At 41.7% G+C, this 16,588-nt stretch overlaps 1 pseudogene; it reads right to left on the minus strand.

Moving 5' to 3' along the window:
* Positions 1-4,656: 4,656 nt before the first annotated feature.
* Positions 4,657-5,066, minus strand: LOC114514393 (annotated as a pseudogene).
* Between the last annotated feature and the right edge of the window lie 11,522 nt (positions 5,067-16,588).

The raw sequence follows: 16,588 nt of genomic DNA on the forward strand, positions 1-16,588 counted from the left end.
ATGAGAAACAAAAATCAGGGAGGGGGGAATCCCATTTAATAGAGAAACAAGAAAAATAAAATACCTAGAAATAAACCTAACCAAGGAAGTAAAAGTCCTGTACTCAGAAAACTACACAACACTGAAGAAAGAAATTAAAGAAGATACAAACAAATGGAAGTATATACCATGTTCATAGATTGGAAGAATTAACATCACCAAAATGTCCATACTACCCAAAGCAATTTATGGATTCACTGCAATACCTATTAAAGTAGAACTGCATATTTCACAGATAAGGAACAAACACTTTGAAAAGTTTTATATGGAACCATAAATTATTCTGAATAGCTGAAGCAATTTTGAGAAGAAGAAAGTAGGAGGGATCACAATACCTGATATCAAACTATATTACAAGGCCATGGTAATCAAAACAGCCTGGTACTGGCATAAAGACAGACACCTAGATCAATGGAACAGAACAGAGAGCCCAGAAATAAACACAAGTCCCTATGATCAATTAACATTTGACAAAGGAGGCAGCAGCATAAAATAGAGTAAAAATAGCCTCTTTAACAAATGGCATTGAGAGAGCTACCTGCAAAAAAAAAATGAAACCTAATCACCAACTTACACCATACACAAAAATAAACTCAAGGTGGATAAAAGACTTAAATATAAGCTGTGACACCATTAAAGTATTAGAAGAAAACATTGACAGGAAAATCTCAGACATTCCATGTAGCAACATCTTCACTGATATGTCCCCTAAAGCAAGGGACATAAAAGAAGGAATAAATAAATGGGACCTCACCAAATTATAAAGCTTCTGCATGGGCTAAAGAAAATAGCATTAAAATTAAAAGAGAACCAACTATATGGGAAAACATATTTGCCAATGACACCTCAAACAAAGGCTTGATGTCCAAAATATATGAATAAATCACTCAACTCCACACCAGGAAGACAAAAAAACTAATTAAAAAATGGGCAAAGTACTTGAGCAGATACTTCTCCTAAGAGAACATACAAAGGGTCTAGAGGCATATGAAAAGAGGCTCAGCATCACTAGCCATCAGAGAGATGTAAATTAAAACCACAATGAGATACCACTTCACACCAGTCAGAATGGCCACCATAAACAAATCAACAAACAACTGTTGGAGAGAATATGGAGAAAAGGGAACCCTAGTGCACTGTTGGTGGGAATGAAGACTGGTGCAGCCACTGTGGAAAACAGTATGGAATTTTCTCAGAAAACTAAAAATAGAACTGCCTTTGGACCCAGCAATTCCACTGCTGGGATTATATCCTAAGAACCCTGAAACACCAATTCAAAAGAACCTATGCACCCCAATGTTCATGCCAGCAAAATTTACAATAGCCAAGTGCTGGAAGCAACCTAAGTGCCCATCAGTAGATGAATGAATCAAAAAAAAACAATGGTACATTTACAAGATGGAATACTACACAGCATAAAGAAAGGAGTTCCTACCCTTTATGACATCATGGATGGAACTGCAGAGTATTATACTAAGTTAAATAAGCCAGGCAGTGAAGGACAAATACCATATGATCTCACCTTTAGCTGGAACTATTCAACAAAAGAAACAAGGAAGCAAAATATAACCAGAGACACTGAAATTAAGAACAAACAGACAGTAACCAGAGGGGAGATGCAAGGGGATAATGGGGGGGGGAAAGGTGAAGAGTTTTCAGGAACAACTCTGAAGGATACATGGACAAAACCAAGGTTGGGTGGAATCAGAGGAGGTGGGTGGGGATGCCTGGGGTGGTGGGGAGAGGTCAAGGGAAAAGGCAGACAACTGTACTTGAGCACTAATATAAAAAAAAATCAAGTCACTCAAAAAAATGGGTCTAGCATTGAACAGACTGTTTCCAAGAAGACATGCAAAAGGCCAACAGATATATGAATAGATGGTCCACTTCACTAGTTATAATAAAAATGCAAATAAAACCACATTGAGATACCACCTCACCCTTGTTAGAATGGCCATTATCAACAAGAAATAACAAGTATTATAGAGGATTTGGAAAAAAGGATCCCTCATTTACTGCTGATGGGAATGTATAATGGTAAAACCACTATGGAAAAAATTATGAAAGTTCTTCAGAAAATTAAGAATAGATTTCCCATATGACCCAGCAACACTTCTGGGTATCTACCCAAAATAAACTGAAAACATTTTTTTGTAAAGATATATAATCTTATGTTTTTTGCAACATTATTTACAGTAGCCAAGACAGTGGTAAAACCCAAGTGTCCTTTGATGTGTGACTGGATAAAGATAAATGGAATACTACTCAGCCACAAGATGAAATACTGCCACTTGAAGCAACATGAAGGATCTTGAGAGTATCATGCTAAGCAAAATAAGTCAGATGGAAAAGGACAAGCACAATATGATTTCACTCATATGTGGAAAATAAAACAAAGAGCAACGAATGAACAAATAAAACAAAACAAAAAACTTATTGACCCTGACAATAGTACAGTGGTTACCAGTGTCTGGGAAGGGGGATGGAGGGAGGTTGAAGACAGTAAAGTGGGACAAATATAGAGAGCTGGAAGAAGACTAAACTTTGGGTGGTGAGCACAGATGATGTATTGTAGAATTTCACACTTGAGGCTTGTATAATCCTCTTAACCAATGTCACCCAAATAAATTTAATTTAAAAACACAAGAAAAAAGATCACATATCTTTATCACTGTTAAATTTGCCTACTAATTTCCAGCCCATACCAGCCATCAATTTCACTTTTATTACAAAGATAGAAAAAAAAATGTTCTTTATTATTAAAGTTATTGGTTTAGCATTTAACTGCATTTTCAGACTATAAGATGCACCTTTTACAATTTTTGCTTCAAAATTTTTTTTCCTCTTCTCCTCCTCTAAAACCTAGGTGTGTCTTATGGTGCAGATCCCAGAAGCACCTAGGTTTTAGAGGAGGAAAATAGAGGGAAAAATTTTGAAACAAAAATGTGGTCAAAAAGTGCGTCTTATAGTCAGAAAAACATGGTATATCTCACTACAATTAGCACTTGATTTCTATCTCGAATTTAAAAAAAATAATGTTAAGCCATTTTATATACAAAAATATTGTTGTGGGAGGGGATGGATGGAGGTAGCAGAGGATATGGGGGGATAAATGGTAATGGAAAAAAAAACACAATAACATTTAAAGAAAAACTGAGGCCAGAAAAAATATATATATACCCATACACTTCTTCTGACCCTGCACATGGTTTCTCCCAATTAACTTCTTGAATTAATGTGGTACATTTGTTACAGTTGATGAACCAACATTAACACATTGTTAATGGAATCTTCGGTTTACATTTGGGTTCACTCTTTGTGTTGTACATTCTGGGTATTAACAAATGCATAATGACATGTATCTATCATTAAAGTGTCATACTGCCCTGAAAACCTGTGTTCCATATTTCATCCCTCTTCTACCTCCCCCACCACTCCCCAAACCCCTGGCACTTACTACTCTTTTTACTGTTTGCCTTTTCCAAAATTTCAGGCACTTGGGATAATATGGTATATATAGCCTTTCAGACTGCCTTCTTTGTCCTAGTAACATGCATTTAAGGTTTTCAGTGTCTTTTTGTGGATTGATAATATAGTTCCTTTTAGTATGGAATTATGTTCCACTCTACCTCCTCTTCTTTTTCTTCCTTGTCTTCTTCATCTTACTCTCTATCATCATCACCATCATCATCATCACTATCATCACTATTTGCCAGGCATATATTTCCAAGTGCTTTATACATGTTAATTTATTTAATGCTTACAACAAATTTATAAGGAAGATACTAGTAATATACCTAATTTACAGATAAAACAGAGACAATATTTTATTGAGGAAATAAACTTGTCCTGGCTGGTGTGGCTTAATGGATTGAGTGCTGGCCTGTGAACCAACAGGTCACTGTCTCGATTCCCAATCAAGGCACTTGCCTGGGTTGTGGGCCAGGTCCCCAGTGGGGGACACATGAGAGGCAGCCACACACTGATGTTTTTCTCCCTCCCTTCCCCTCTCTCTAAAAATAAACTTAAAAAAAAAGAAAGAAAAAAACTTAAGTAATTTGCCCAAGGTTACAAGCTAATAAATGGTAGAACTATATTTGATCTTGGGTAGTCTGGCTTTAGAGTTCATGCCTTTAACCACTATACTATATTGCTTCATGTAAAAATGTCTAAAATAAAATAATTTTCAGTACTTAATTCTGTAATTAATTCACAGTGCTATACTGAATATATAATTATATACACACACATATATATAGTGTGTGTGTATATATATACATATATATATATATATATATAATTCAATCAGATATGCTGTTTATTATTCCTCAGGAGTAATAGCTCATCTTTCTATATATTATTTTCCTTCACTTCAGTAAATATTTAAAAGAGTATCTTTCCCCAATTCAGTAATGTGTGCCGACATAGTGTAATTGATAACATCAATAACTGGGCTCATCCTCTAATCCTCAATTCATGTTTAATTCTCCTTATTATATGGTATTTCCATAATACTTCAGATATTTTAGTCAAACTTAGTATTCAACATTGCTATAAGAATTAAGATGTCAACTTTATAAGATTATAAATATTTCAGACTAATAACACTGGGGCTGCTTATACTCCTGCTGTTGTGAAAGGTCCTTGGACAGCTAATGCTTGTGTCTCAACACTGCTTCTCCTGGGCAAAGCCATAACCTGCTAAGCAGCTCCAGCTGGAAAACTGCTCTTGAAATACTATTTATAGGTTTCACGGACGGTATTGAAGTCATTTATGTCAGCCAGAAAAAGTTGGTTACATCACATTAGTGAAGTCACAACATGTAGCTTTCAGAATTTCACCCATGTTTATAAAAACTTACTTAGCTTCTTTCACCAACCCGCCTGGAACAAGTGCCATTTGAAGGGTTCATACCTAGCTATCCTAAAATGAAAATGGTTCAGCAGACTAACTGAGCATGACTGTAAGGACCAATGACCCCTGGGGTTTTCACAGTACTAGCTGCCTTTGTAACCAAGGACAACATGGCTAATAATTTTCTCTTGTGGGCCCCTCTGAAAGAACAAGCCCATATAACCTGCAATGTCTTCTCCATAACCCCCACCCAGACCTAAGGCATCAAGCTTCTAATATTAATATGTAAATTTATCATGGGGTTTCAATAACTACTTAGATCATGGAAAATGACACTAGGTCAGGTCACTAAGAGCTTAATGTTTAAGTTCTATATTTTGATATTAATGTACATTTAATAGGGACAAGAATGAAAGCAGGGGAATATTGTATCCATGAATGACTATTCCTTTCCTTATCCCAGAAAAAAATATGGTAATTTTTCAGTGACTTGAATTCTCACTGAATTTGGGATCCTGCGGAGTGAGACCATAGGAAGAATTGGTGAATAAAGACAAATACAATTAGCCCTGGTGTTATAGAACACAACAAGGGGGGCCTGGGACGATATACTATTATTGAAAGAAGGCCCCGGGTCCGTTATGTCCACCGCCAGAGGAAAGACATCTCTCAATACCAGAGATTTGTGAAAAGGAAATGTTTATTTAATGCTATACTAACTTAAAGTAGTGACCTAATGTCTTTACCAAAATCCCAAAGTCCCTAAAAACACCCACAAACACACAGTCCTTCCTTCCTTCCCCCTTTGCCCAGTCCAGAGTACCATATCTCAGGAAAGGAAATAGAAGTCCATGACTTAGGTAGTCTTCTGGTTCTTCCCAGTTAGAACTCCATCTCGACTGGGAGACCTCTCTGGATTCCCGGCACCCTCGGCTGAGTCACCAGGATCTCTGCTAAAACCAGGTGGTGGTTCCCCCTTCTAAAGCTGTGGGGGTCCCCACTCTGCCAGGCCGCGTGGTTCTCTCTCTCTGGGATGCGGGAGTCTCCACTCTGCTAAAGACGCGTGTTTCTCTCCCTCAGGGCTGCCACGTGGTTCTCCCTCTCTCAGGGCTGCAGGAGTCTCCACTCCCTCAAGTCCGCGTGCTTCTCCCTCTAAAGCAGCATGGTTCTCCTCCTCAGGGCTGCGCATGGCTCTCCTCTCTATGGGCTGTGCATGGCTCTTTCTCAATGGCTGCACATGGCTCTCCTCTCCAGGGTTGCTCAAGGTTCTCCCTCTCTCAGGGCTGTGCATGGCTCTCCTCCTCTCAGGGCTGCACATGGTTCTCCTCCCTAAAGCAGCATGCTTCTCCTCCTCCCAATGGCCGCCAAATCTGGGTTTTAAATCCCCGCGGCCAATCTTCCTCTGCAGCCTCATTTCCGACTCCTCCCACACTTGGCTTCATATGCCAGAACTTGTATCCTTCCAGCTTTACTGGGCTGCCATCATGAGTCTGGGCAGGCGTGGCCCCATGTCCTGGAGCCAATCCTCTCTGAGCTTCCACGCAGGCGCTGTAACTCAGGGGACCCACCCCCCCCCCATTTACATCTAGGTGGGGAAGTTACTTCTGGGTGGGGAAGTTACTTCTGGGTGGGGAAGTTACTTCCATTCCCCTGGCTTAGAGCTGATCACAGCTACTTAACCTATCTATGCAACCAGCCAAAGGCTATAGATATGTTAAATGACCAACCCAGAGGTTAGCTGCAAGGCTGTTGCTATGCAAAACAGCTCTCAAGGGCCCTGCTTCACTTGTCCCTTCCCCCAACCCACACCCTGGGGTGGGGGATGGAGACATCTTAAAATCTTCTGGACACCTTGAGTTCTGGACCCCATTTTAAAATGCCCATTTGGGGTCCCCCCCCTCTTGGCTGCACCCTGTAACACTGGTTCGTGTGGTTCAGTGGACTGAGTGCTGGCCTATGAATCAAAGGGTCACTGATTTAGTTCCCAGTCAGGGCACATGCTTGGGTAGCAGGTCAGGTCCCCAGCAGAGGGCACACATGAGGCAACCACACATTGATGTTTCTCTCCCTCTTTCTCATTCCCTTCCCTTCTCTAAAAAAAATAATAACAATAAATAAATATTTTTTTTAAAAAGACAAATACAATTATAAAATAGAGCCTGGGCCTCAGACAAACTACTACTAGTAAAGAAATAGGTAATCTTACTCTTTGAGTTGCTAGAACAATTTGATCTCCACAATTTGTTATTTGCTCAAAGTACCTAAAGAGTGATATATTGCTCAGAAGTATAATGAAGAATTGAAGAAACAAAATCACTTACACCAATTATGGATAATCAAGCAATTCAAGAATATACTCTCTATGATTTGTTAAGAATGAACACAACTGCCGATATTATATCCAATTCATAATAAATGTTATTGCCGAAAGTAATTGATATAAAGCCTGACCATGACTATAAACTGCTCATGGTAGAATTTATATCTGCATTAAAAAATCTTTTTTAATTTAATAAAGGACGAAAAATGATCCAGGAAAATTGGACTTAGGAAACATAACTGCAGGTAGGTAAATACAGTTTCCCTCCTTGCTCAACCACAGCAAAAATTACAAGAATACTACAAAACAAATATCACCCAGAGTCATCAGAAAATCAAACTGTATGGAAGCCTGACAACCAAGAAATTAAATAACTCACATTCAACCACATGGGTAGAAGGGGCAGAGACACGGATACTCGTGGAGAGGCATGGAGATGCAGAATGGGTAATGCCGCACCCATACATAGTGAATAAAAGTCAGGAGGTGTAGTGGACCATCCTGCGTGATGTGGGCCCAGCTTCCAGTGGCAAACATTTACTGCAAAGAAACTTCCTAAAAACCATCCTAAACCTTCCAAGGACCAGTGTAACCAGTTCAACTACTTGTGCCTTTTCATTTGCAAATATCCCTCTTCAGTGGTTTGATTACCAGCATCCTCTCCTTTGTTTTCTGTATAAGGAAACCACCTAAAGCAAGCCTGTGCAAAGTTAATGAGGACCTTCTTGTAATGTGCCCAGTAAGACAATAAAAGCTCATTGGTTCAAGGGCCAAGGCTTTTGCTTCCCTTGAGAGAAAAGCCGCTTGCCCTTTTCTTCCACAGGATTCGGTAGTCCATGTGAATTTCTTTTATTTCATCTACAATGGACTGCATGTGCGGGGGGCCAGCGAGAGCTGGTGCCCAAACAGGGACCCAGAGGCTATGAACCGTGTTGTGGACAACACACCAACTTGGATGGAGTGCATGCAATAAACCCAGGTAAGGGCCAACAACCCCGAGCACCTTTTGGGTATGTCATAGTGTATGTTGGATTACAGAGGAAAAAAGGTTTTCTTCCTAGGCCGCTCTCTCGTGAGACCAATTTGCAATTGTACCTCCTTTAATACAATAGGATCCTTGCTCTCTCCCGCAAATATTTGCCGCAACCTCACGGGCACAAGGGCACTTGCCACTGGAATCCACCCGTGACAACATTACCTGGTACATGGACTGGATTAGAACACTAGGTTTCCTCCAGGTGTAAGTGAAAGTCCACTTAATGCGAGGCACACTGTAAAAACACTCACAAGCCCATCCCCTCGGCACAACCCCCAACTAGGTCTAGGCTTGGGAGAAAGACCAAAGATTTTCCTTTAATTGGCTTTAAAAACATCAAATAATTTCAGGACAATTTATAAGCATCTCAGCAATTTTTTTCTTTTAAGCTGCTTCTTGCAGTCCTTTTGATTTTGCCTTTTCTTTCCGTCCACCTGCATAAGGAAAAGCAGATAGCGTATGAGTGTTTTGGTTTCTACCAGACTCCGAGGATCGCTTTCCAGAAGAATTTAGTGTTAGTCACAGGCTTTGCATGAGAGCTTTTGACATTCACCAAGCTCCGAAGACAAAAGGCACTTCCTCCCCTCCACCCGAGAAATTGGGTATTCCCAGTGAGTCAGAACCTTGCAAGGGTGTCTGGGATCAGTTCCTAAGACATGCAGGGGCCTTATAGGGACTTCCAACACTGTTTAATATGACTTCTGGATCTTCTGGAAAGCACCATATAAGGCCGGTCACCTAGCACTACGAGCCCCCCCTCGCAGTTCTAGACGTTTGGGGGAAAACCTGAAACCCATAAGCGGGGTGAGAGTACTCAGAAAGTCCAATACCCCTCTCCCTGATTGTCTTTCACCAACAGTACATCTAGATCCACTATACTATATCCCTCAATAGCTAGCTAGTTAGGGTTCAGCACAGGCAGCGGAATTTGAAAAGACAATAATCAAAAGTAAAAAAAAAAAAACCTTTTAATAGCAAGAGTGGGCTCTGATTCATCTAAAGAGCAGGAAGCTTATCTGAGGGTATTACAGTAGCTCCTCAGGGGAGTGGGTTACAAGGTGAAGGAAGAGCATCTCATTCAGCTTTTAGAAATTATAAGGGAATAGCACCCTGCTTTTCCTGATGAGAGAACCTTAGATATAAAAACCTGGGAAGAAGTAGGTGATAGGTTAAGATCTTTACAGGGTGTTGGTATTTCTATTGGAACTCAAACCTTAGCAACTTGGGGGCTAGTAAGGAAAGCTCTCATGTCCATATGGGCTAGGAGATTGGAACCAGTCAAAAGGGAGGATAAAGAGTCTAGTTCAGGAGAGGAAGTTGTATACAACATAGTGGAAGAACCAGCTATGAAAGTTCTGCCTATGGCACCACCCAAGGACCTGCTGCCTAACCATTGCTCCTTACATAAACCCTGGGAGAGTTCCTCCTTGCAGGATTACTCACCACCAAGGGAGCCAGAAAATTTGGACAGATACCCTCTTAGGGCCAGGCAACAGTGCCTTCAACAGGCAGCAGAGGCTGGGGATTTAGATGCCCTTTCAGCCTTCCCCATTATAGCTAGGGGTCAAAGAAATATCCATGAACCCCTTACTCTTTCCCTTTACAACGATTTAAAAAGGAGCATTAAAGAAAGTGGGCTTCAGTTTCCTTTTATTAATGGGCTATTTCAAGCCATCACTGACAGCTATAGAATGGCCCCTTGCGACTCTGGATTGCTCTGGCCAGGACAGTCTTAACCCCAGCTCAGTTCTCAGTCTGGCATTCGGAGTACTCTCAGTGAGCCAGCCACCAAGCAGCTGAGAATGCAAAGATGAATAATCCTGTCACCCTCCCTATGCTGCTTGGGTCTGGTAATTTTTCCACCACTACAGCTCAAGCCAGGCTTGATCCTCATGCTTACAGTCAAAGTGCTCAAATTGCTATCAGGGCCATGAAGGCTGTGCCTGATTCTCAGTCCAGGGAAACTTCTTCCTTTACCAATATCCACCAGGGTGCTTTGGAGGCATATATTGACTTTATTGGTCACCTCAAGAAGCTATTGAAAGGCAAATAGATAATGACAGAGCAGCCAAAGCTAATAAGCTATTGTGGCAACTAGCTTATGAAAATACTAATAAGGACTGCAGGACCATTATAGGACCCCTGCAATCTACCACCCAAGACATCAGTGAGTTTATCGAAGCTTGCCAAGATGTCGGCACAGAGCAGCATAAGGCTTCTCTCTTGGCTGCTGCAATTAAAGGAGATCTCAAATGTTACAATTTATGGAAAGCCCGGCCACCTGCGCAAGGACTGTTTGTCTACACCGAAAAGAAGAAAGGGTAATGACAAAGTTCCCCCAAAGGATTGTCCGCGCTGTGGCAAAGGCAGACATTGGGCAAAGGAATGCCACTATAAATTTGACAAAAATGGCCAATCTATTCAGGGAAACTTCCGAGGGGCGCCCACTCCAGTGCCCCCAAACCCAATCGGAGCTTTTGGGACAGCAATCAGTATCAGGGAATGCAGGGAAATGCAGTTTCCAACCTTCCCGCAGCCACTCCCGGAAGCACGGGGCTGGACTTGGTCACCACCAATGAGCTCATCTTAAAGGAACAAGATCAAGTAATTGTACCTCTCACTGGTATCTGAGCACTTCTACCCCGGGAATGAGTCAGTTTAATCTTAGGGAGATCCAGTACTACTACCAAAGGCATTTTTGTTCAGCCAGGGGTCATTGACTCAGACTATCAAGGGGAAATTAAAATCATGCCTAAAGGTTCTGGTTATCATGTTATTCCTGCCCAAACTCTATTGCCCAGCTGCTCCTACTCCCCTGTATCATCTCAAAGACTCCGAATACTGTGAGGGAAGAGGGAGACTTTGGTAGTACAGACAATCAATCAGTTTTTTTGGACAGAATCAATACAATTAAATTAACCAATCTTACAAATAAAGATAAAGGATAAATCTTTCACAGCCTCATAGGTATGGGAGCTGACGTCTCTGTTAACTCAAGTCAGTTTTGGCCTCCGGAATGGCCTCTAACAGAAAGCAGAATGCCCGTAACAGGGGTTGGAGGAGTTTCTCAACCACAACTCAATGTATGGTCTCTTAAGTGTTAGGGACCAGATGGACAGGTAGGGAGAATTCGACCACATATCCTGCCTATGCCCCTTAATATTTGGGGCTGTGATCTCCTCAGTTGGTGGGGGATGCAAATCTCTCTGCCGCATTTTCCCTACTGGCCACTGCTCTTATAACTCCCCTACCACTTACCTGGCTCTCCAATGCGCTTGTATGGGTTTATCAGTGGCCACTTAAAAAAGAGAGATGTGAACAGACCTGCCTCTTAGGTAAACAACAATTACAAGTAGGTCATATTGAACCCTCTAACAGCCCTTGGAATATGCCTATTTTTGTTGTACCAAAGAAATCTGGCAAATGGAGGCTAGTTCATGATCTAAGAAAAATCAATGAATCCCTCCAACCTATGGGCCCTCTGCAGCTGGGAGTCCCCAGTCCAGCCAGCATTCCAAAGGGTTGGCCGCTTTTAATTATTAACCTAAAGGACTGTTTCTTTACAATCCCTTTAGCAGAAAAGGATCTGGAGCATTTTGCATTTTCCCTCCCAGTCATTAACAATTCTCAGCCTTTACAGTGGTTTCAATGTGAGAGTTCTGCCTCAGGGAATGCTTAACAGCCCAACAATCTGTCAGCATTTTGTTCATACAGCCATTCAGCCAATAAGAGATCAGTTTCCTAATTCAATTATCTATCATTATATGGATGACATCCTGATCACAAGTCCTTCACAAGATATTTTAGCAAAAACTGCCTCCTTTCTTAAAACTTGTATAGCCTCTGCTGGGCTAGGAATTGCTCCAGAAAAAAATCCAGCCTTCAGAACCTTGGAAATATGTAGGCTATATCCTTTTTAATAGGACAATTCGGCCTCAAGTCCTTCAAATTAATCCACCCAAGGATTTGACTCTTCATCGCCTCCAACAACTCCTGGGAGCAATCAACTGGGTGAGACCCAGCCTTGGAATACTTATCCAACAATTAATTCATTTATTTAATACCCTTAAAGGGGACCCGCATCTTAATTCCCCCAGAAAACTGTCCTCCGAGGCCCTACAAGAATTAACCATAATAAATCAACATATTCAGCTGCAACAACTAAGTAGAATTAATTCACAGTTTCCTGTCCAGCTTTTCTGTTTCTGAACCTTAGGCACTCCAGTGAGATCTTATAGGACAGCTATCACCCCACTTAGCTATGATAGAGTGGCTTTTTCTGTCTCATCAACCACAACGCTCTATTACCACCTATATAACTGCATTGTGCCATCCTATTATAAAAGGGCGTGAGCGAACACAGCAGTTACTTGGATATGATCCTGCCTTTATTCACGTCCCCTTAACTCAAGTCTATTTACAACAACTGGCAGCTCAATCTTTAGAATTTCAATCTGCCACAGCTGACTTTGTAGGAGGACTGGAAATTAACCTACCCTCCGATAAATTGCTTCAAAACATTCCATTCCTTCAAATAAGGCTAGCAGAAAAGGTCAGCCCAATGCCAATAACTGGGGCGAGAACTGGGTTTCTTGACGGGTCTGGAAAAACCGGACGGGCTCCTATTGCCTGGCAAGAGGGCAAAAACTGGAGAAATTTTGTATCCTCGGGACATTCCTCTACTCAAAGAGCCGAGCTTTATGCTGCAATCATGGCCCTGTGTCAATGGCCCCAAGAGCCTCTGAATATAGTCTGTGACTCAGGATATACTGTTTATACTATTCTGCATCTAAATCAGGCATTAATTAAGACTTCTATTGACCCCAATACTTGACCTATTTTTGACTCCACAGTGCCTCCTTGACAAGCAAGAACACCTCCTCTTCGTTACTCATATTCAATCCTATTCAGCGTTGCCTAGCCCCCGGGTAGATGGTAATAATAAGGCAGATGCCTTAGTCAGTGTCCTTATTGCGTTCCAGGAAGCAGCAGCTTCTCATCAGTTTTTTCATCAAAATAGCCAGGCACTCCAAAAACAATGTAATATTCCTCGGCTTCCAAGCTAAGCAAATTATTAAAGAATGTCCTGATTGCCAAGCCTTTAGCAAGGCACCCCCATCCACAGAAATTAATCCTTGAGGACTAAGCTATCAATTGCTTTGGCAAACAGATGCCACTCATTACGTTCCTTTTGGAAAATCCACGTATGTTCATATTTCTATTGATACTTACTCTGGTGTCCTACATGCATCTGCCTTAACAGGCCTTGTAAAAATATACAAACCCATTGGCTGGAGGCCTTTAGTCATTTAGGACGGCCTCAACAAATTAAAACTGATAATGACCCTGGATACACTGCCTATTTTACTCAGGTCTTCCTTCAGCACTGGAATATCCAACATAAAACAGGAATACCTTACAATCCAAATGGTCAGGCAATTGTAGAACGGGCTCATCATACTTTTAAAAATCTTCTTAAAAAACAAAAAAGGGGGAGCCATGAGTCCTCCCCACAAATTTTATTATGTTAGTCACATTTACCTATAATTTTCTAAATTGTGATGAATCACTGTGTACTCCAATTAAGAAACATTTTCAGAAAAAAAGAGCCAAAGTCATCTTATCCTCAAGTTTTATCTCCTCAGGGATCTGCTGGGAGATGGTTCTTGGCAGGGTTCTGTAGATGTCTTAACTTGGGGAAGAGGGTATGCTTGTGTTTCTGTTCCTACAGGCCCTGTCTGGATACCAGCAAAAAGAGTGAAGCCTTATCATGAGCGAGACCAATGTCAAGCTCTGCTATCTGGACATGAAAACCACTCAGCTGAGAGACCAGATGGCCCAGCTGACCCTGAACAATGAGAAGGAAAACAGACACCCACACCATCACTCATGGGCCTGGGTCTGCCCTGGGAGGAGGATGGGACCTGCCCCAGTGACAGGGGCCTGGGCTCAAGCACCTCCTGCAGAGGGCAACAACCCCTTGGTGCCCCATAATGTTCAATGGTTGAACCCTAAAAACTGGATTTATGAGTTTGGGGGTAGCATTTGGATGCCCCTTTGCCTTAATCCTTATCTGTGCTTTAAGATATATAGAGAGATTGTTTTCTTAAGATTGCGTTGGGGAAGAGCAAATAGTAGGTTTCACAGGCTTAATAGCTACAATTGCATTTACAGTAGAAAAAGGGGGAAGATTAGATGTTGGGAACAGCCCTGCCTGGTTTCAGAAGCTGTAACCCCACCATGGCTAAGGCTGAGTGAGAGACCTTGGGATCATAAGCCAATGAGGAGACAAAGCTCATCCTCCTGGCAGGAGCACCACCTCTGCTCACTTTACATCACCCTTCCTGGCCCCTAATGCTTGGTCAGTTAGCCAGTGATGGGTAAGATCCCTCATGGGAGGGGCAATCTAAGACAGGCACAATCACATGGGAGGCCCTGAGGGAAGGAATTGAGGGGGCTATAGAAAAATGGGGTGATGGACCCCTGCCCCTCGGCTTTGACTTAGCCTGAGTCCTCATTCTGCCTGCAAGGTGTCTCCTAATCTCTTGGCTTCCTGCCTTCCTCTGCTCCACCTAAGCCTGAAACAATGCCGGAGGTCGGTGTGGCCCTGTGCTGGCAAGGGCAGGTTCCCCCAGACAATCAGGCCTAAGAAAGAATGCATAAAATCCTATGAAACCTACTTTGCTAGTACTCTCAATTTAAATGATAAAGGTCCAAATCTGAAATGAGTTTGTTTTTCCCAGAATTTTATGGCTTTTTAGCTATCTGACCCTGATTTAAAATAGGCCCTCAGAATTCTTTGAATGTTATCTGTTTGATCATTACTGCCTCACAGTGATTGATGGTCTTAATCTGAGAATGTGGGTTGCTTACTGATTATAAAAGGGGGGAGACGTAGGGGACCGTCTTGTGTGGCATGGGCTCAGTCCCCAGCGGCAAACATTTACTACAAAGAACTTCCTAAAAAACATCCTAAACCTTCCAAGGACCAGTGTAACCAGTTCAACTGCTTGTGCCTTTTCGTTTGCAAATATCCCTCTTCAGTAGTTTGATTACCAGCATCTTCTCCTTGTTTTCTGTATAAGGAAACCATCTAAAGCAAGCCTGTGCAAAGTTAACGAGGACCTTCTTGTAATGTGCCCAGTAAGACAATAAAAGCTCATTGGTTCAAGGGCCGAGGCTTTTGCTCCCCTTGAGAGAAAAGCCGCTTGCCCTTTTCTTCCACAGGATTCAGTAGTCCGTGTGAATTTTTTTAGCTTCAACTACTATGCCATGGACCCCATGCGTGGGGGACAGAGACAAGGAGGGATACCTCAGGAGCAAGGGATACCTCAGGCCTACACCAAACCACCAAGCCCAGGATTCCAGTGCCAGGAGTCCCCATAACTTCTGGCTATAAAAACCAGTGAGGGTTGGGGCAACAGAAGACACTGTGGGATTCTCAGGAGTCTCTTCTTTTAAACAAATGTATATATTTTATTGATTATACTATCACAGTTGTCCCTTTTTCCTCCTTTATTCCCCTCCACAGCCCCTCTCACCCACGTCCCCCACCCTTGCTTTAGTTCATGTCCATTGGTCATACATATAAGTTCTTTGACTTCTACATTTCCTATACTATTCTTAACCTCTCCCTGTCTATTTTGTACCTACCATTTATGCTACATATTGTCTGTATGTTTTCCCCCCTCTCCCACTCCCACTCCCCTTCTGATAACCCTCCATGTGATCTTCAGTTCTGTGATTCTGTTCCAGTTGTTTGCTTAGTTTGTTTTTGTTTTTGTTTTTGTTTTAGGTGTGGCTGTTAATAACTGTGAGTTTGTTGCCATTTTACTGTTCATATTTTTTATCTTCTTTTACTTTGATAAGTCCCTTTAACATTTCATATAAGGGCTGGGTGATGATGAACTCCTTTATCTTGACCTTATCTGAGAAGCACTTTATCTGCCCTTTCATTCTAAATGAAAGCTTTGCTGGATAGAGCAATCTTGGATGTAGGTCCTTGCCTTTCATGACTTGGAATACTTCTTTCCAGTCCCTTCTTGCCTGCAAGGTCTCTTTTGAGAAATCAGCTGACAGTCTTATGGGAACTCCTTTGTAGGTAACTGTCTCCTTTTCTCTTGGTGCTTCTAGAATTCTCTCCTTTTCTTTCATCTTGAGTAATGTAATTATGATATGCCTTGGTGTGTTCCTCCTTGGGTCCAACTTCTTTGGGACTCTCTGAGCTTCCTGGACTTCCTGGAAGTCTATTTCCTTTGCCAGATTGGAGAAGTTCTCCTTCATTATTTTTTCAAATAAATTTTTAATTTCTTGCTCTTCTTTTTATCATTCTAGTACC

This window comes from Phyllostomus discolor, chromosome 7 (genome assembly GCF_004126475.2).
Source record: "Phyllostomus discolor isolate MPI-MPIP mPhyDis1 chromosome 7, mPhyDis1.pri.v3, whole genome shotgun sequence".
NCBI lineage: Eukaryota > Metazoa > Chordata > Mammalia > Chiroptera > Phyllostomidae > Phyllostomus > Phyllostomus discolor.